Below are 20,165 nucleotides of genomic sequence, written 5' to 3' on the forward strand. Positions count from 1 at the left end.
CCCTGGTGTCTCCGGCCCCAAGACTAGGGATGGCGCAGGTCCCAAACTAGGAGTAGAGAACAGCGAGGGAGGTGGAAGGGTTAATGTGGCTTGGGGAGTCAAGGCACCCAGAGAGCTGTGTTATAGACTTACCCCAAGAGGCCTGAGGATAGGGGTGCAGGCTAGGATAGTTAGCCGGTGGTGCAGATCCAGGGACGCAGAGAGAGGTGAGGGCGGGGCCAGGACCAGAAGTGGTGCTCCTGGGGCCCAAGAAAGGCACTAAGTTGGTCTGGGTGAGAAGGATCAGGAAGCAGTATTGGTTCCCCAGGTGTCTGGGGCCCCAAGACTAGGAATGGCGCAGGTCCCAAACTGGGAGTAGCGAACGTGGGGGAGATGGAAGGGTGAATGTGGCTTGGGGAGTCAATGCGTGGAGGGCTGCGCTATAGACTTACCCCAAGAGGCCTAAGGATAGGAGTGCAGGCTAGGAGAGCTAGAGGCTGTTTTGTTCCTCAATAATTGTTAGCCAGCATTTTGAATTTGCTCTTGCCTCTTTCCCTTTCTGAGTTCCTATTTATACAGTTCCTTTTTCCATATACTGTTTTACTTAAAGTGGAACATAATTGATCAAACTGAAACACAATACAAAATATTGGTATTTTGAAATAGCAATAGCATGACTGAAAATGACTGTTGACATGTGATCACATATGTTAACTGGTTCTTCAGACCACTCTCATAGGAAAGCACTGGAAATCCTTTTAATAGGTTTTAAAGTCTTACTTATTCTGTCTCACTCTGCCTCTTTCTCTCCCCTCACCCCATCTCCAGTATTTGGGATTGAACTCAGTGTGCTAGGCAAATGCTCTACCACTGAACTGTATCTTCTGCCTCTAAAAGGTTTTAAATGAAGGTTTAAATTTTATATTATTCAAACTGATATCTGAAATATGAATAAAATATTCTAGGAAAGAAGTTATAATTAAATCATAGTATTTGTGGGGTTGTTTTGCTTTTTTGCATTGTATGTGTGTGCATGCACATACATGTATACACTCATGCATGCATGTGTACATGCCTGTGGGTCAGCATTTCACAGTATGCATGTGAAGAGCACAGGGTAACTTGTAAGAGTCAGCTTCTTCCCTCCACTACGTGGGACCTGAGGATTGAACCAAGGTCCTCGGGCATGACAGCAAGCACCTTTACCTTCTGAATCATCTTGATGGCCAGTTTTTGTGGGGGTTTTTTGAGAGATGAGAGAAGTTCTGAAAATGTAGTTTGGAGTGGTTGCAAACTCAGTAGGTAGCCAAGGATGACCATGAACTTTTGTTCCTCCTGCCTGCATCTCCAGAGTGTTAGAATTCTAGACATTCAGAACTCAAGTCTTCATCCATGTTAGGCAAGCACTCTACCAACTGAGCTATATTCCCAAATCCTATAGGATTTTGTGTAAATTTTGTGTTCATGGTATATCTAGAAATCAGACATCTCATTTTGAAGATTGAATTAAACATATTTCGCTTGCAGATTTCAGTCCTTATGATAAGAGGTAGTGTACAGATTCTACTCTACGTATTATACTTAGGAGGAGGTAATTATTGTGGCAATGTTAAGGTTTAATAGGCATTTTCTAAGTGCTATGTATTTTTTCCTTTCACTGTAAAATATAGCACTTGCTTGAAATAGTTCTTTTCTTTCCTACTGTACCATCTGCATATGTTTTGATGGTATTAATTAGCCTTCTTGTGTCTTATAACTACCAACTCTGACTAGTCTGGACAGTGGACTTTCTTAAAATTGGATTGTAGAGAAAATAGTTTCGAGTATCATGCACCTTTCTTTCCTATAACTTAAAAAGTTAAAGACTTTATTAATGTTTTTCTAAGTGTTAATACCACATCACTTTCTTAAAAAACTCTTCCCAATTTGAAATAACATTTTTCCTTTAACTCTGTTATTCTTTAGGTGGTGGTCATAATACTGTTTTGTATTGAAAGGATTTCAACACGTGTATCATTCAGATTTAGATTCACCTGTAAATAACAGAAAAACACAGTAACTTAAAAAATAATTTCATTGCTTTCCAAGTAGAAATCCAACTCAGTCCTTTGAGGGCTGCTCAGGGAATTCAGCCCTAGTCTGCTGCTTTCCATTTGCAGCTGCAACAAAAGACTCAGACTGCCAGGTTACACAGCACAGGCTTGTTTCTCCACTCTTTAGGTCAGAGTATGGCTTTTCAGTTCTTTTTCTCTGCTACAGGTTTTACAAGGTTATGTCAAAATGTTGGCCTTCTGGGCTTTTATTGATAAAGTCTGAAAAGAACCTCCTTTCAAGCTTGTTGAGGTTGTTGGGAGAATTCCGTTCCTTGTGACTATAGGTCTGAGGTGGCCTTATGCCTTGCTGACACTCAACTTGGGGCTCTTTTTAGCTCTCCATCTGGTCCTTGCACATGGGCCTCTACATCTGAGTGCTCAGTGGTGCATGGCCTCCTTCTGCTTGTGCTTGGTCCTTCAGACTTCATCTCTCTAACTCCAGCCAAAGGAAATTCTCTGCTTTTAAGGGTCTGTGTGCACATCTGAATATTCCCGATTTAAGGTATGTTATTCTTGCTAAAAATACTTTTTAATTTTAAATTGCCACACAGTAATTTGACATTTTTATGGGGTGGGGTATGACTTTTCAGTGCATATACATGATGTGTAATGATTAGATCAGGATATTTTGTATAGCACCTCTGATATGCATCATTTCTTTGAGTTAGAAACATTCGAAATCCTCTGAGGTAGCTATTTTGAAATAATCATTTAGTCATTATCAACCATAGTTGTTCAGCTGTGCTATAGAACATTAGAAGTCACTTCTGTTGAGCTGCACTTGCACACCTGTCAACCATCTTTTCATTCTTCCTTCTTGGCACCTTATTTGTTCTTTACTTCTTTGAAATCTACTTTTTACTTCTGCATATAAGTGAGAACATTTAGTGTTTATCTTTCTGTGCCTGGTGTTTTTTCACTTAACATAATGTCTTCCAGTCTCATCAGTTTTACTTCAAGTGACAGAGTTCGTTCTTTTTCTAGATGAATAATATTCTATTGTATTTGTACCTATAACATCATCTTACCCATTTGCTCAGTGATGGATGGACCTCTAAGTTGACACCGTATCTTGGCTTTTGTGAAGAGTATTGCAGTCAATATGGAAGTATCTAGATGTATCTTCGATGTACTGATCTCAATTTCTTCAGAAATACAGCCAGTAGTAGGATTGTTGGATCTTACTAGTTGTGATTTTTCAAAGAAATCTGCATACTAGTTTTTAAAATCACTGTATTAATTTACATCCCACTAATTATGTGTGAGAATTTCTGTTTTCCATATTCTCATTAGTGTTTGTTTTTTTGTCTTTTTAATAATAGCTTCTTGTTAGGTTTGGTAACCCAGACTGGCTTGGACTCATGATCCTCCTGTCTATGCATTCTGATAATAGCTGCTTTAACTGGAATGAAATGCTATCTCCTTGTAGTTTTGATTTGCATTTTCTTTATACCTAATGGTGTTGACTGTTTTTCCCATACTTATTGTCTGTTTGTGTTTCCTCTTGAGAAATTTTTGTTCAGATCATTTGCCAAATATATATATATAAATATATATATATAAAATAAAAATAATATTTCTTTATTTTATGTGTATGTGTGTTTTGCCTGCAAGTATGTAGGCAAGTATGTGCATGCAATACTTATGAAGGCCAGAGGAGGCCATTGGATCCCCTAGAACTAGAGTTATGTACAAATAGTTGTTGTTAGACCTGGACCCAGTTCCTCTGCAAGAGCAGTCAGTACCTTTCACCACTGAGTCATCTCTCCAGCCTTTTGTGTGTGTGTGTGAATATATTGCCTACATGTATGTAAGGGCACCTGCATCATGCAGTGACCATGGATATCAGGAGAAGGTGTTGGATCCTCTGGAACTGGAGTTACAGACTTTGTTATTCGCCATTAGGGTGCTGGGAACTGAACCTAGGTCCTCTGCAAGAACAGCCTGTGCTCTTTCTTTACCACTGAGCCATCTCTTCAGCCCCTCCAGCCTATTTTTTAAATTGGATTTTTAATATTAATGTCGAGTTGTTTGGGTTATTTGTGTATTCTGCAAAGTAAATTCTCATAGGATCAATAGTTTGTAAATATTTTCCCCAAGTTGTTTCTTCTCTTGGTTGATTGTTTCCTTAAGTGTACAGAGCACTTTTCAGTTTGGTATAATCCCATTTGTCAATTTTCACATTTGTGCCAGTGCTTTTTGGCTATATCCAATGCCTTTTTGACCAGACCAGTGTCATGAAGAAGACCAATATGTTCTTTTCATTTTCCGTTTCTCAGGGCTGGATGTTAGACCCAGGCCCTTGTGCTTCCCAGGCAGTCACTACTACTGAGCTGTATCCCTAGCCCAATTTCTTCCAGTGCTTTCAGGTCTTAAGTTTGCATCTCTGATTGACTTTTGAATTGATCTATGTATGGTGAGAGGTAGTGGTCTAGTTTTGTTCTTTGACAGATGGGGATCCAGTTTTCCCAGTGACACTTACTGAAAAGCATTTCATTTCTCTAATGCCTGTTCTTGCTAACTTTGTTGGAAATTTGTTGTATGTGAATATGTGAATTTCTCTGTCTTGAGTTTTCTCTTTGGTTCCACATCTGTGTGTCTTATGTCAGTACTATGTTGCTCTAGTTTTATTGATTTGTAGCATGCTTCTACATCAGGTATTGTAATGTCTCTAGCTTTAGTATTTGGCTTAGGTGCTTTGACCAGTTGGTGTCTTTTGTGTTGCTATACAAATTTTACGAATTTTTTCCATTTTTTGTAAAGAATGCCTGTTGGTAACTTGATAGGAATTGCATTGAATCTGTTGACTGCTTTGAGTAGTATGGACATTTTAATAATGTTAATTCTTACAATTCATGAACCTGGAATATATTTCTACCATATGAATCCTCAGACATTTCTTTCATTGGTGTTTTGTACTTTTCATTTTAGAGATCATTCACTTCTTTGCTTAAATTTTTTTCCTAAGTATTTATTCTAGTTTGCTTTCTGTTTCTATGATAAGCACTATGACCAACAGCAATTTGGGGAAGAAAGGGTTTATTTAGTCTTACATTTCCAGGGGGTAGTTCATCACTGAGGGAAGCCAGGGGAGGAACTCCAGGCAGCATTCTGGAGGCAGGAGCTGAAACAGAAATTATGCTTCACTGGTTTACTTCCTTCTGATCTGTGCTCAGCCTGCTTTCTTATACAACCTATATCACTCAACAATCAAGAAAATGCTCCACAAACATGTCTATAGGCCAATCTAATAGAGACAATTCCTCCATTGAGGTTCCCTCTTCCCAGGTGTTTCTCATTTGTGTCAAGTTGACAAAAACTAACTAGCATGGCATTTTATTTATATATTTGTACCTATTGTGAATGGGGCTGCTTCTTGTTTTTTTCCTCAGAAATTCCATTTTTGATATTAAAAAAACTTACTTTTTGTATGTTGGTTTCACATCTTGAAACCATCCTGAATTCATCTAACAGTTTGATGGAGACTTAATAAAATCCCGTCATCTCCAAACAGAAGTAATTTGACTTCCTTCCTTCCTTCCTTCCTTCCTTCCTTCCTTCCTTCCTTCCTTCCTTCCTCTCTTTCTTTTTTCTTCCCTCCCTCCCTCCCATTCTTTATCCCATTCCTCTAGTGAAGCCTTCAAATACTATATTGAGTAAGAATGGCAAAGTGGGCAGTTTTGTCTTGTTCCTCATCTTTCTCCACGCTGGTTGCACTAGTTTGCAGTCCCACCATCAATGAATGAGTGTTCCCCTTCCCCCACATCCTCACCAGCATTTGGTGTTTCTCTTTCTAAAGCTAATATTTGCTTCATATAATCGGGTGCTTCAAAGCTGGATATGATGGTGCACACCTTTAATGTTCAAGTCCACCCTGGTCTACATAGCTCCAGGCCAGCTGAGGCTCCCAGGAGACCCTGTCAAAAAAAAAATTTCAATTAGGTGCTTCAATGTTTGGGTACATAAATATTTACAATAATTATTTTGTCATGTTGAATTAATCCCTTTATTCTAGTGACTTTTTGGCCTCTTTGTGCAGCTTTTAATTTAAAATTGTATGTTTTGTCTAATACAGGTATAGCTGCTCATTTTTGCTTTTTGTTTCTATTTACATGGTATATCTTTTCCACCTTTTTATTTTCAGTCTGTGTGTATCCTTACTGTTGAAGTGGCTTTTCAACAGGAGTCATTATATTGCTTAGTGTTTAGATAGATAAATCAATAATCCATTTAGCCAGTCTGTATCTTTAATTAGAGTATTTAATATATTTATATTCAGGTTATTATTGACAAGTAGAGACATACTGCTGTCACTCTGTTGATGTTTTTCTTGTTTGTATATCCTTTGTTACTTTCTCCCTCTCTTGTTTTGTTTTGTTTTTTGTTTGTTTGTTTGTTTGTTCATTTTGGTCTTTTTGAAAACAGGGTTTCCCTGTAGCCCTAGCTGGCCTGAAACTCACTGTGTAGACCAGGCTGGCCTTGAACTCACAGAGATCTGCCTGCCTCTGCCTCCTGAGTACTGGGACTATAGGCATGTACCACCATGTCCGGCTGTACTGTTGTTTATTGTTATAGTTATGGTGGGTTTTTGTTGGTTGATTTGATTCTTTTCTCTCTTATGTGTCTGCTCCATTGTTGATTTTTATACTTTTACATATTTTTATGATGATAGTTATAATTCTGTCTTATCTAACATAAGACTTTAAGCATTTCTTCAATTGGTGGGTTGGTGATAGTGAATTACATCCAGTTTTTGTTCTGTAAAGTCTTCTTCTTTCCTTTCTTCCTCCTCACCTCCTTTATTTTTTGATTTTTTTAAGATAGGGTCTCACTATATAGCCCAGGCTACCCTTATATTAGTTACTTTTCTGTTGTTGCGATAGAAACACTGACCAAAGCAAATTATACAAGGAAGAGTATATTTGAGCTTACAGTTCCAAAGGGTAAGTGTCCATCATGGAGAGGAGGCATGGTGGCAGAGGTGGCTGGAGGAGGAGCAGAAGCTAAGCTGTCACATCTTCATGCAGGCACAGGAAACAAGAGTGACTAGAGTTCTGGCAAGGCTTAAGAACTCTATAAGCACCTCCCCCCCATGTGTTTCCTCCAGCATGGCCACACCTTCTAAGGCCTCCCAAAACAGCTCCACCAACTGGGGACAAAATGTCCAAATACTTGGAGCTTATGGGGGACATTCTCATTCAAACCATCACAAGCTTTAAACTTGTAATTCTCTTGCTTGTTTCTCTCTTGAGTGTTGAGGATTATAGTCATGAGCTACCTTGTCTGACTTTGTTTTTCATTTCTAAAGGATAACTTTCCTGTATTTCTGATTGTATCCCCCGCCTTCCCCTTTTAGAATGTTCAATATCGCTTCCTATTCTTTCCTGGCCTGTAAGGTTAATAACTGTTAGTGTTATGGGAATTTCCTTATAGGTGATTTTTTTTTTTTCCCTGCAGTCTTTAAGAGTTCCTTCTTTGACAGTTTGACTCTTGACAGTTTGACCATAACATGCCTTGGGGAGAATTATTTTTGGTTGACTCTCTTTAGGGTCTGAGCTTCCTAGACTTGGAGGTATCTTTTCTAAGATTGGTAAGGGTTTTCCTGATCTTTATAAAGTTTTCTGCACATTTTTTCCTTCTCTTTCATGCTTCCTTCATGGTGTCACATAGTCCTTGAAAGAACTTTTCATTATTTTTAATTTTAAAAATCTAGCTATATTATTGAAAAAAATTTGGTTTTCTGTTTAGTCAGTTTTGCTATTGAGGCTCTTCAATGTAGTAGTTTTTACACTTGATCTTAACCAAGAGGCCGAGAAGCGATTTCAATGTAGTTTTTTAAAACTTTAAAAAAAAAGATTTATAGCTGGATGTGGTGGCACACACCTTTAGTCCCAGCACTTGGGAGGCAGAGGCAGGAGGATCTCCCTGGGTTCAAGGCCAGCCTGGTCTACATAGTGAGTTCCAGACCAGCTGGGGCTACAGAGAGACCCTGTGTCAAAAAGAACAAAAAGAAAAAATAATTTATTTAGGGGACTAGAGAGATGACTCTGTGGTTAAGAGCACTGACTGTTCTTCCAGATGACCTGGGTTCAGTTCCTATCACCCACATGGTGGTCAACAACCCTTGTAAAATTTTGCCTGCATGTACATAAGTGTATCATGTATGTGCAATAACTGCAGAGGCTAGAAGAGGGCATCCGGATCCCCAAGAACTGGAGTTACTGATGATTCTTAGCCACCATGTGGGTGCTCTTAACTATACTGAGTTTTTTATTTATTTAAGTTTCCTTTTCTTTGGAGTTTGTTGCTGAAGACCTTTTTAAAAACATCCCATTACCTTGTTTTTTCACATTTCCTGTGCTCCTATTTTTGTTATTGTTGTTTATTTTTTTGAGACAGGATCTCATTATGTAGCCCTGGCTAGTTTGGAACTTGCTATATAGACCAGACTGACTTTGAACACACGGAGGTCCATCTGCCTTTGCCTACCCTGTGATGGGGTTAAAGGTGTGCACCACCACAGTCAGCCGCACTCCTACTTTGATACTGTGCATCTGGTGGATCAATTGCTTCTACTGCTTTCATACAGAGTAACTTTGGTTGTCAAAGTTTTTCTGTTGGTTATATGTCCAGGGTGTTGGTTGGATATGCTTTGGTGCAGGTGCTTTATTTAATATTACTGTTGCCTCTGTAGTTGGATAATCCAGTGACCTAGGCTGCAGAGACTATGGCAGCACTGCCATTTGGTGTGAGCCCTATTAGGCAATGTAGGTTCACTCGCAGCTGTGGATTTTGTATGCCCAGCTGCAGGTATAAGGTGCCTGTTACTTTCCATGAATTGTGTGAATAGGATCCCTGTAGTGGGCCCAGGTGGGTGCAGTGCCCAGTAGTGAGATTCCTGTGAATGTCTGGAAGGGGACATGATGGGGTAGACCATACCAACAGACTCAGGTAGAGCATCTGTCACTAGGAGTGTCATGTAATGGGTGACTTTCTAGAGTTTTCCATGGGTTAACTAGCTCAGGAAGGTGTGTACAACTGCTTCCCAAGGCTCAGGTTGTCAGAGCCAAGCATCTGCTTGTCAGGACCTCTATGGCTGAACTTAAGAGAACATGCTGCTTTGGCCGCTTACGACCATAGATAGGTTGGGCCACTGGTTGTTTCCTGGGAGTCTTGGTTGGTCCAATGACTTAGGGAACACTATATGGTTGCTTCTTAGGGTCATGGATGCATGGTCGTCAGGGAAACTTGTCTGCTTCCCTAGACTTCTCTTGGGCCCCTAGTGAGCTGTTTAGGGCAGATTGCCTGGCTGCCTCCTGGAGCAGTAGGAGAGTAGGCCTTAATGGGCCAGACTGCTCAAGGCTGATTGCCTACATGCTTCCCAGGATCAATGTGTATGGAACCACTCTGGGGACCTCGTTACTTTCTGGGTCTATGCGTGCATGGATAGGCCACTTAGCTGCTTAGGGTGCAGAGAGTATATAAGAACAGGTCTGCTGTATTGTTTTCTGGGGACCTTTGTGGGCTGTCCCACTCAGAATGGACTACCCACATGCCTCGTACGGCTATGGGAAACTGGGTAGGGCCAATTGACAAGGCTGGATTCTGCAAGCCTCTGGGGTTAGTTGCTCAGGTATGTCCTAGGATCCCAGAATGCCTCTGTACAGTAAGAGCCTTGCATGGGGTACAGTATGAGCTAGGCTCTTTCTCCCTGCCATTTCAGCTCCCCAAACTGGGCTCAGAGCCTGCAAATGCTACACAGTTCTCCAGCAGCAAATGCCTCAAGTATGAAAGGGCCCCATGAGGGCTTCCTTCTTAGCCTTTCCACACTACCAAACCCTTCTTGGTTCAGGGTTGATCTCAAGAGCTGGAATAGCAGAACTTCAGTGCTTAGTTCATTTTTATTCAAACCACTATCTGTATCCATGATTTGCAATATCTCTGCCACATCCCTGTTATAGTTGTTGCTCTGCCTCAAATACTCCAGTGAAATAGGTTGTGGTGTTGTGTTTTGTTTTGTTTTGTTTTCTCCTCCCCTGTTTGGGCATTATGTTATGGAGGGAAGTGCACCAAACTCCTCTAGTCAGCCATCTTGCTGAAGTCTGTTCTATAATTTGAATTTGAATTCCTTCTGCAATCCCCACTTCTTTTCTGTAACATTGGGGGATAGAACCTAGGGCCACATTCAAGCTAGATAAGTACTCTGCCACTATACTCCCAACCCTGCTAATTCCATTTGACATCAGCCTTCTTTGGACGAGGAACAGTCTGCCTATCAAAGTATCCTCAGATGCAAACTCCTTTCAGGGACCTCCCCCATTCCTGAGGCCTGATCTTCCTTCTTATGCTTCCAGTGACATACCAGATCATGGCACCAGATAGAGAGACAAAAATAAAAGGTAAGTTGAGGCACTAGGATGAATCTAAGGGACAGTTTCTAGTAGCTGCTAGGAGATCTAGTAAACCCAAATTTAGACATGTGGTCATACTCCATAGCAGTGGAAGCTGAGAAATGGCCGATTCAGCAGTACCCACCTGAAAAACCTGTTAGAAGAAAGGGATAAGTGGATCACCAGGGACCATCTAAAAGCCTCTGCTCCACCAGATGTGTCACTGGAAACCAAGAAACAGGGGACTCAGTGTCTTTATGACCAATTAAAGGTCCTTAGGGTCACATTGATGTGAAGTCCATAATTAAGCAGCATATGTAACTTGACAGCTGAGCACAAAGTTTCTAACCCTAAAAGAGCAGCTAGTGTTGATTTGTTTTTCTATTCTTATATATGTGACATGGTGCTTTTGCAGAGAAAATCTTAGTAATTATTTTTGAATGAATCAAAATGTTAGTCCCTGTGTGACATTTTGAGTGGGATAAGCTATTTGATGAAGCTGCAGAGGATACTTTTCCCCCTCCAACTGTGCTGGTGAATGGCATATTTTTGGGCATTGTATTGAGTCTCAGCTAGACCCCCAGCCTGTTACTAGTCCCTGAATTTTGGCATTATTTGGATTTTGAATTGCTATAATGTGTATCTTATCTACTTTAAAAAAAAATCAAAGTGCAGTTTAGGAATAAGCCATTCACTTTAATCCAGGAGAGTTTCTGGATGACTTGCTGACCACTTCCACTGATGGTGACATGGTGCACAGAGTGCAGGGTAAGAGGGCAAGGGGAGAATTCCAACTGCATGAAGTTCAAGTCATTGCTGTCTTAAAACTTACAGCCTATATATATATTTCGTAGGTTGAGCAACTAAACACTGTCAATGGACTAGCAATAAAGAATTTGGGGACATATATGTAGTGGATTGTTATTGTAAAGGAAATGCATAGTTTTAATTTGATATCAGTTAATGTTTCCTGCTGAAAGTTTGTCTTCAACCTCTATCCCTTTGCAATCAGCAGGAGTAAAATCAGATGCAGACTATCAGTTTTGGTCATCATGTGTGGCCATTTCAAGTCTTGTTCATGCTTACAGTTTGTATTTGGACTTGAACTAAGTTTTTTTTTTTCTGGAAAATTTTCAGCTCCAGATATGCTAGTCCAAAAGTGTCCTAGAATTCAACATTTCAGTGACTACTTAATTCATTACAATTGAATCTAGACTGCCATTAGCTCTGAGGAACCAAGTACAAATCCATCTACTCCACTTGACTTTGTTTTGCCATGTCAACATGCTGATGTTAGTAACTTTGAGGGATGTGGAAGCCATTTCATATATTTCAGTATCTTTCAGACTGAACACTGTGCAAAGGTGTGTCTATGACCTCCACATTCTACTAACCCTGTGAAAGAACTAGAACTTAAGTCACAAGAGAGGTAGATGGAAAATAATGTCCCTTCTAATCCAAGGTTCTCTAGATCTGTTCCAATGCACAATTCTCTGATTTTGTTACTTAGAAACAATGTGTTAAGGCTTGGTTTTGCAATCTGTTCTTGTGCAGGTCTCTCCTTTCCTTTGTTGGTGACAACAGAGCAGATAGGGCACCAGGACATCCTCTCTGCTCTTCCCAAAGCAGCTCTGCTCTGGCTTTTTTCTGTTTTAGACATTGTTGTTTCACATCTGGTTTCATTTGAAGAAAGGGTTCCATTGCTTAAATACGTGTGTGGGGGGGGGTGTATTTTCTCATATATGTGTACATATGAGTGAATACCTAAGGCAAAAATTAGAACACATGTCCTTAAATAGTGCACTGGTCAGTTCCAGCTCAATTGCTCCAAGTCCTGTGTCTGAAATGTGTCCTGTCCTCGGAAACAGGGTCTTGATCTTCAAGTTCTGGATGGCAATCGAGGGCTTGTGGCAATAGCCTTTGTTATTTTGGGAGTCTCTTCAACTCAAAGGGAGGTTTCTCCTGCCTGGCACTGTGTTTTTTGCTATATAGCCTTCAACTATACACATGTATTCATATATTCATTGTATGTGTATTTTTCAGTAGGACTTTGAACTAATCCATTTCCCTCTGTCTATCCATACCATCTAAGCATTATTTAGCCTCCTCCCTGAAGACTAGCTCTCATGGTATTGAAGACAAGCTGCCAAGGGAGAAAACCAATCAATTGTCCTACCCAGCAGTGAACCCTAATAAACAACAATGACTTGCCCTGCAAGCTATCACTATTGGTGAAGTGGTGGCACTCGGATCTTGGGGATAATCAACAGCTATCTAATTGGAATTAAGGCCTCCTCAGTGGGAGGGAATTCATGTGTGGTACAAACAGCCAAATACACATGGATAGAGAGGTCGTAGATCTAGAGAAAAACTTACTTTAGCCACATTCCTAGCCCAACATTTCATTTTAAAAAAAATTTAATTTTGTATTGAATTTTTGTGTAATTAATACAGAAAATCATCTTTGTACCCCTTCCCTCCTTCCCCTTTGGCACCCTCCCATAGCTCCCCCAGTGGAACTCACGCATTCATTCTGTCATTTGTGATAAGGTCTATTATGTAAAGTTAGTGTCCCAAGATAGGCTAACTCCCTTCAAGAAAATCAGCACTTCCTCACCCAGCTGCCAATAATCTTTTGACTAAGATTGGGGCTTGCTGTTCATTTCCATGATTCTGTGCTGGGTTTTTGTCTGCCTAAATTTGCATGGGTCTTATACATGCCGACATCATTGCTGTAGGTTCCCAGGCATCTGTAAGATTACTTCCCTACGATCATGTACCTCCTCCCTGGCTGTTATAGTCTTTCTGCCCCCTCTTCTGCAATGGTCCCTGAGCCCTGAGTAGGTGGACTTCAATATAGGAGTCCTGTCTAAGGACCCACACTCTGCAGAATCTTATTCTCTACATTTTGGCTATTTGTGGCCTTTAGTGTTCCTGGCCCTCTGTTGCATGAGGGAGCTTCATTGATGAGAATTGAAAGATGCATTATTGTTCTCTTCATCCTTGTTCTATGTTCCCTGAGTCTTAGGTATAGAGATTGCTTCCTAGATGTGCCACTTAGGCTTGGGCAATTCACAGAGCATCTCTGTGTGTGACCAGTGTTGTAACTGTAATAATTTGTCTGTTGACGAAGAAGCTACTTTGATGGGTGGTGACTGGGATGCTTGTCTGTAAATTTAAGGATTCATATTTTGTACATAGTAAGAAATTACATTTGTGTAGGGTTATGAGAGCCTTGGTATTTTCTCTAAGATCTGTGACCTCTCTAGCTATGTGTATTTGGCTAGGTTTACAGTACCAGACATGAGTGTCCTCCCATTGAGTGGGCTTTAAGTTCAGTTAGGTAGCTGTTGATTAACCCAAGATAAAAATGCCACTGCTGCACCAATGTCATTTGCTATGCTGGTCATTGATGTGACTTTTAGGCCTTGAAGCTGGGGTTGGACCATCGATTGATGTTCTCCCTTACCAGCTTCTGTAGTGCTCTCCAAAGCTATTAGAACTAGACTTCAGGGGAAGTGCCTTCCGGGTCAGTTCCAGCTTCATTGCTCCAAATCCTGTGTCTAAAGTATGCCCTGTCTTCAGCAATAGGGTCTTACCATCAAGTTCTGGGAGGCTCAGGTTCCATTGCAGAAGAAGAGGTAGAAAGATTTTAAGAGCCAGAGGGAGTGAATGACCACAAGGCAAGTAAGTCTTCCAGACAGCTGGTGATTTAATCATATGAGCTCATAGCAATGGTAACAGTATGCACAAGTCCTATACAAGGTCAAACTAGTCAAAATCCCAGCATAGACATGGAAAAGTGGGAGGGAAAAGACATTGTCTTACAGGGTTGGAACTCTTGGTATGTCCAGTGAATGCATCCACACTGAATGACATTGGAGGACATAAATCATACTCTATAGGCCATATTATATATATATGAGAGTTCATTAAATTAGGCACGACTTTAATCTCAGCAGTCAGGAGGTAGAGGCAGGCAGGTCCCTGTGAGTTCGAGGCCAGCTTGGTCTAAATAGCAAGTTCCAGGCCAGCTGGGGCTACAGGGAGACTATCTCAAAAAAGAGACCAAAAAAAAAAAAGTATTCATTTGAGTAAACTCTGTGTGCATTTTAAAATACATTAGATATATATACTTGTCTTTTATTTCTGTATATAGGTTATTAGTTTTTCTACTTGGTTTTATTATGCAACCTTTTTTCTTGTCTAGAATTTTATTTCTTGGCAGGTAGAATATGAATTCTTCTGCCAAAAATCTACTGTATTAGCTATAAGGCATATGTTTCAGACTACCAAACCAAGTATACTGAGTGTTTTGAATTAAATATTTAGTGCCTCATTGACTATTTCCTCTGACTTCCATTAAGACCTTGAGAAATAATTCTTTAATAAACCTCTTATTTGTTTGGGGCCAGTGCACAGGTTGCTATAGAATGAGCCACCTCAATACTGTTTAGGGCCTGGTAAGCTTTTCTTGATACTTTTGGTAGGAAGCTGGAAAATTTCTGTGATTACAGTAAATACTTGGCTTTATTTCCAGTTGTCTGCTAGAGGATATTTCTGTTTTGAGACTAGCAAGACATTTTTTTGAGTCTGGAATAGAGTAAGAAATGTGTAAAGTATACAGTGATTATAAATTATTTAATCTTAAAAGATTTTTTTTTGGTCTTTTTGAGACAGGGTCTCAAAATATCCTATTTTTAACAACCCATAAGGAACTGAGCTTAAAATATATAACCAGCCGGGCGTGGTGGCTCATGCCTCAGGAGGCAGAAGCAGGCAGATCTCTGTGAGTTCAAGGCCAGCCTGGTCTACATAGTGAGTTCCAGGACAGCTGGGGCTACAGGGAGACCCTGTCTCAAAAAGACATATATATCCTAATTTTCTTCTTCCCTAGAATATGTGTGATGTATTTGGCAGGCATAGGATAATGCTTCACTATAGATGGTCATTGTTTCTAATTTTTAAGGACAGTTAAAATTTGTTTTACTTATTCCAGTACGTGGGAGGCAGAGGCAAGCTGATCTTTGTGAGTTCAAGGCCAGCCTGGTCTACATAGTGAGTTCCAGGCCATCTGGGGCTACAGGGAGACCCTGTCTCAAAAAGACTAAAAAAAAATTTTTTTTTTTACTTATACAGAAAACATTTTTCTTTTTAGTTTATAATTGGAAAATACAGATAATCATGTTTATTAATACTTGCCATTACAATCAATCTGAAGAAAAATTCCATGTCTCTAAACAGTCCTCTGTGCTTTCTTTGTAGTTAAATATTTCTACCCACCCAACCCCTTTCTGTCTGTGGTTTCCCTTTTCCAGATTGTCATAAATGAAACCATACAGTATGTGGTCTTAGGAATCTGGAATGGTATCCCTGTTCTTGTGTGTATTGTGCCTTCTTATTACTGAGCCAGTATTCTATTATATGGCTAGTTCAGTTTATGCATTCACCCGTTGAAGGATATTTGGGTTGTTTTCATTTGTGGGCAGTTGTACATGAAGTTGCCATGAATATTTATATAGAAAATTCTGTGGGAACTTAAGTTTTCATTTCTCTTGAGTAAATCCTAGGATTGGTGTTATCAGTTGAATGGCAGTTGCTATCTCTAACTTTATTTGAAACTGCAATACTTTTTCCAAAGTGACTGTGCTATTTTTGCATTCCTGTTTGTAATCTATGAGAGTTTCAGTTACTCTACATCTTCACCAGCAGTTAGTTTTGTTTCTGTGAAAGTCATTTTAATAGGTATGTAGTGCTGTCCTGTGCCTTTCATTTTCCTTTCCCTTTGACTGATAATGTTGAGCATCTTCTCATGTATTCTTTACCTTTCATCTATCTTCTTTGGTGAAATGTGAGACTTTCATCCTTTTCTATCAGGTTGTTTGTGCTTTTTATTTCTGAGCTTTGGAATTCTTAATATTTTGCATTTAAGTCATTTTCTATGTGTTTTTCAAGTATATTTCTACTAGTTTGTGACATGTTCCTTCTCTTAGTGTCTTTCAAACAGTTCAAACTGTAATACCCACTCAGCATTGTTTTCCTGATAACTTTTTAAACTCTTTACAGCTTACGGTATTCCCTGTCCCTGTTCTTATAGCTCTTATTCTTGTTGATTTATCCTTTGGTCAGACAGTAAATATATGGAAATATTATGTCTTGTCATTTGGCTTTTAGTATGTTTATATTTTGAATTGTCACCTAAATTATAGTTGCTTAATGGGTTAGCTATGGGTTAATCTCCTAGATTATAACAAAATGGAAATGAGAAAAGTTAGAAAACTAGTAACTTTATTTGAATGTGAGATAAAAACTTAGGTCTCTTCCATCAAGGCACAGATCTTCCTTTATTTTTGCTTTTCTTCGTCTGTGGCGGATCAGCAGGAAAGCCCTTGACCTTGCATTTCTGTCTACAATGACCTCTTCCTCCCTTTATGGGCTCTTTGTACCAGCTTGACCATTTTAACTTTAAAAATTTTTTTTGAGACAGAGTCTCCCTGTAACCCCAGCTGACCTCGAACTTGCTATGTAGAACAGGCTAGCCTTGAACTCACAAAGATCCTGCCTCTGCCTCCCAAATACTGGGATTAAAGGCATGTACCACCATGCCCAGCCCTACATTTAGAACTTTTACATTTAAAAGGTTCTATAGGGGCTGGTAAGCTGGCTCAATGATTAAGAGCACTGGCTGCTCTGACAGAGGACCTGGGTTCAGTTCCCAGCACCCAATTGGTGGCTAACAGCCATCTGTAGCTCTAGTTCCAGAGGGATCCAGTGCTCTCTTCTGGCCTCCACAGGCATTGCACTAAGTGGTGCTCATACCCACACACACACAAATAATAAATAAGTTTTGGGGCTGGAAAGATTTGCAGAGGACCCAGGTTTGATTCCCACCACCCACATAGCAGCTAACAACTGTCCTAACTCCAGTTCCAGGGGATTCCATGCTCTCTTCTGACCTTCACAGGCATTGCCCAAAATGGGTGCACTTACATACATGCAGGCAATACACTCATACACATAAAATAAAAATAATAAATAAAATATTTTAAAATAATAAATTTTAAAGAAAATAAAATAATGATAGGTATAAGGCACCCCAATTTATTTATTTATTTATTTATTTATTTATTTATTTACTTACTTATTTTTCTGATGTCTGTGATCAAATTTATCCCTGAGCCCAGGCAAGGGGTACAGGGCCCATGAGTCACAGTGTTTCTATGGCAGCCTTTTGGACAGTGCCTGCCATCGGTAGGGTAGGCACCAAATTTGACATGGCCGCAAGGGCACCCCAATTTTAAAGATTAGTAGAACTATAGCTAATTTGATCCAAAATAGTCTAAAATAACTCACAGAATGAAGTCAGTGGTAACTGTTAGTTATTCATGTTGGCCAGCTATGAGGTAAATGGTGTCATTCTAGTTCTTTGCTCTGTTGGAAGAAAATGAAAACCTTCTATTTGGTTAGGCACCCAGGATGGTTAAAATGATTAAATCTTTCACACTTCTGAAAAGGGGACAGATCGTGGTTTGGGCGTTTTATTTTTGAAGACTTTTTAAAAACGAGCAGTTAAAGGCCTTGGAGAGAATTTACTGTGTAAGTTCTTATTGTCAGTGATTTATAGACCTTTGCTCACTGCTAAGGAAGGAGGTAATTTTAATGTTTATGGTTATGACTCCAACCTAAACTGTGATTGTCAGAATAAAATAAGGGTAATTTTGATGCACAGAAATTCCCATAAACAAGTTAATTTGTAGATCATTGAATCTGGAATGTTAATTTTTGCCAGTTTTCCTCCCATAAATCAATAAATACCATGCTTTTTTATGCCAAGCATTGTGCTAAGTACTAAGGGAACAAAAATGCAGCATCTCTTCTCAAAGAACTTTCAACTGAAAATGGGCAGAAAGACAGCACTTCAGTTTGTAAAGTTTCTGATGCTAGCAAGCATCAGGCATAGTGGGAACTTGGAAGAAAAAGCACTAAAATGTGCCTGTGTTCATCAAGAAGGGTCATAATTGAAGAATGGAGGGCATAGGAGTTTTCCAGAAGGAGATGGAACAAGAGTTAGCAGAGGGTACAAAGACCCAGGAGTAAGAGGCTTAACTTCCCTGTTCTGAGGATAGGATTTGAACCTAATCTTAAAAATTAAAAAATCTAAAAAGAAAACCTTTTCCTTAAAAAAAAAGCTTTTTAAAATAAGGTTCTGAGATGTCATTCAGTTACTGTGGCAGTTGGATACATAAATCCATTAAGCAGGCTAAAGCATTGATCTGGAAGGCTTTCTTTTGTGTACATGTGTGTGATATGCATGCATCTCTCTCTCTGTCTCTCTCTCTCTCTCTCTCTCTCACACACACACACACACACACACACACACACACACACACCAGTGAGCTTTATTTTTGTGATGGCCACATTTTTGTGATGAGCAACATTCTTGCCTACCCACTGGCAGATGTGTGGGTCGAGTGTGTGACCACACCCATGTGGGTAACAGGATGAGGGTGTGTGGATAGTTTAGTGATATGTATGGCCCCAATTGGGAAATGTCTCTGAGCTGGTCCTCTGTTGATGGTGTAATTTCCCTCTTTAGGAGTATTTATTCCTATTTTTAATGACCCCAGTAGATTTTAAACTCATAATTAGATAGCATTTTATCTTGTGTGTGCTTTTCCAGCTCTGCTTCACAAAGGATGTGCCATAAATATTTAATCAGTCTCCACAGAACTAGTTTCATTTCATGGCTCCAGATTCTCACATCATTGATGTAATACTTGCGGCATGTATGGTAAAGAATCAAAACTTAAAACTTAAGTTTGGGGAAGAATTTTACAACAGCTATAAGTCCTTTTGTCAAGGAATTTGTAAAATATAATGACTTTAAAAAGTAGGCACACTTTTCAGTGATCATAAAATGCTGAATAGCTATTTTGTACAAATTTCTTTGCAAACCCAGTCTTTCCATTACTTTCACAATGTTTACACCTCAGATTATTCAGTATGCACTGGGGGACATTTTTTAATCAAATCCATGGTCATCTTTTGTCCCGCGCTATCGTCTCGCCAGCAAGAACGACGCGGCACACTCAGGATCCTTCTGCAGAAAAGCTTTAATGCATCTTGAGAGGGAGAGCATAAGCTTACAGGGCGAAGACCCCGAATGTCGGAAACCCAGCCCTTATATAGGTTAGTAAGCCCGTCTTGGACGTGGCAACTCTTGATTGGTCACAAACTCATCAGCCCATATCACGCCACAAGGTAGGCAGAGACTAGAAGGTGGAAAATTACTTCGGGCATGCGTACTGACTTATTTACTGCTCAGCATGAACCGGATGTGAGCGCCATCTTGTAATGGCGTCTGCAGGGACGGCAGGCAGCTCCCCACAGTTATTGCCAGCTACTGCCACTCCTCCATTCTTGTGGGTGCCGCTCCTTTGTTCTCATGGGGGTCAAGGCTGCTCCTCCACTCACCCTGGGCTGAGGCCACTCTTCTGCTCACCTGGTGCTGAGGCAGCTCTTCTGCTTGCCCTGTTCTGCCTCCTGTCGTGGCCTCTTCTGCCCAGTTCCAGAGTGCAGGGCTGGTGAGAAGACTATGTCAGCGGAACACCATTCAGACACAGGAGACCAGGTTCAGTGACACAGGTTTGCTTTATTGCAGGAAGGCACAAGCTTATATAGGGGTAGTGGTCCAATCACAGCA

At 40.1% G+C, this 20,165-nt stretch overlaps 1 protein-coding gene and 1 non-coding gene across 2 annotated transcripts in view; one reads left to right on the plus strand and one right to left on the minus strand.

The window, feature by feature from the left end:
- Positions 1 to 20,165, plus strand: part of Dym (dymeclin) — a gene marked incomplete at its 5' end in the record, with an annotated part of 409,766 nt that overhangs the window by 158,940 nt on the left and 230,661 nt on the right. The gene's annotated exons all lie outside the window — the stretch shown is intronic.
- Positions 17,613 to 17,745, minus strand: LOC115068942. The gene has a single exon (XR_003848281.1). It is a non-coding gene; the product is annotated as a small nucleolar RNA SNORA5 (small nucleolar RNA).

Source organism: Nannospalax galili, unplaced genomic scaffold, assembly GCF_000622305.1.
Source record: "Nannospalax galili isolate Female #2095 unplaced genomic scaffold, S.galili_v1.0 scaffold169, whole genome shotgun sequence".
NCBI classification, from domain to species: Eukaryota; Metazoa; Chordata; class Mammalia; order Rodentia; family Spalacidae; genus Nannospalax; species Nannospalax galili.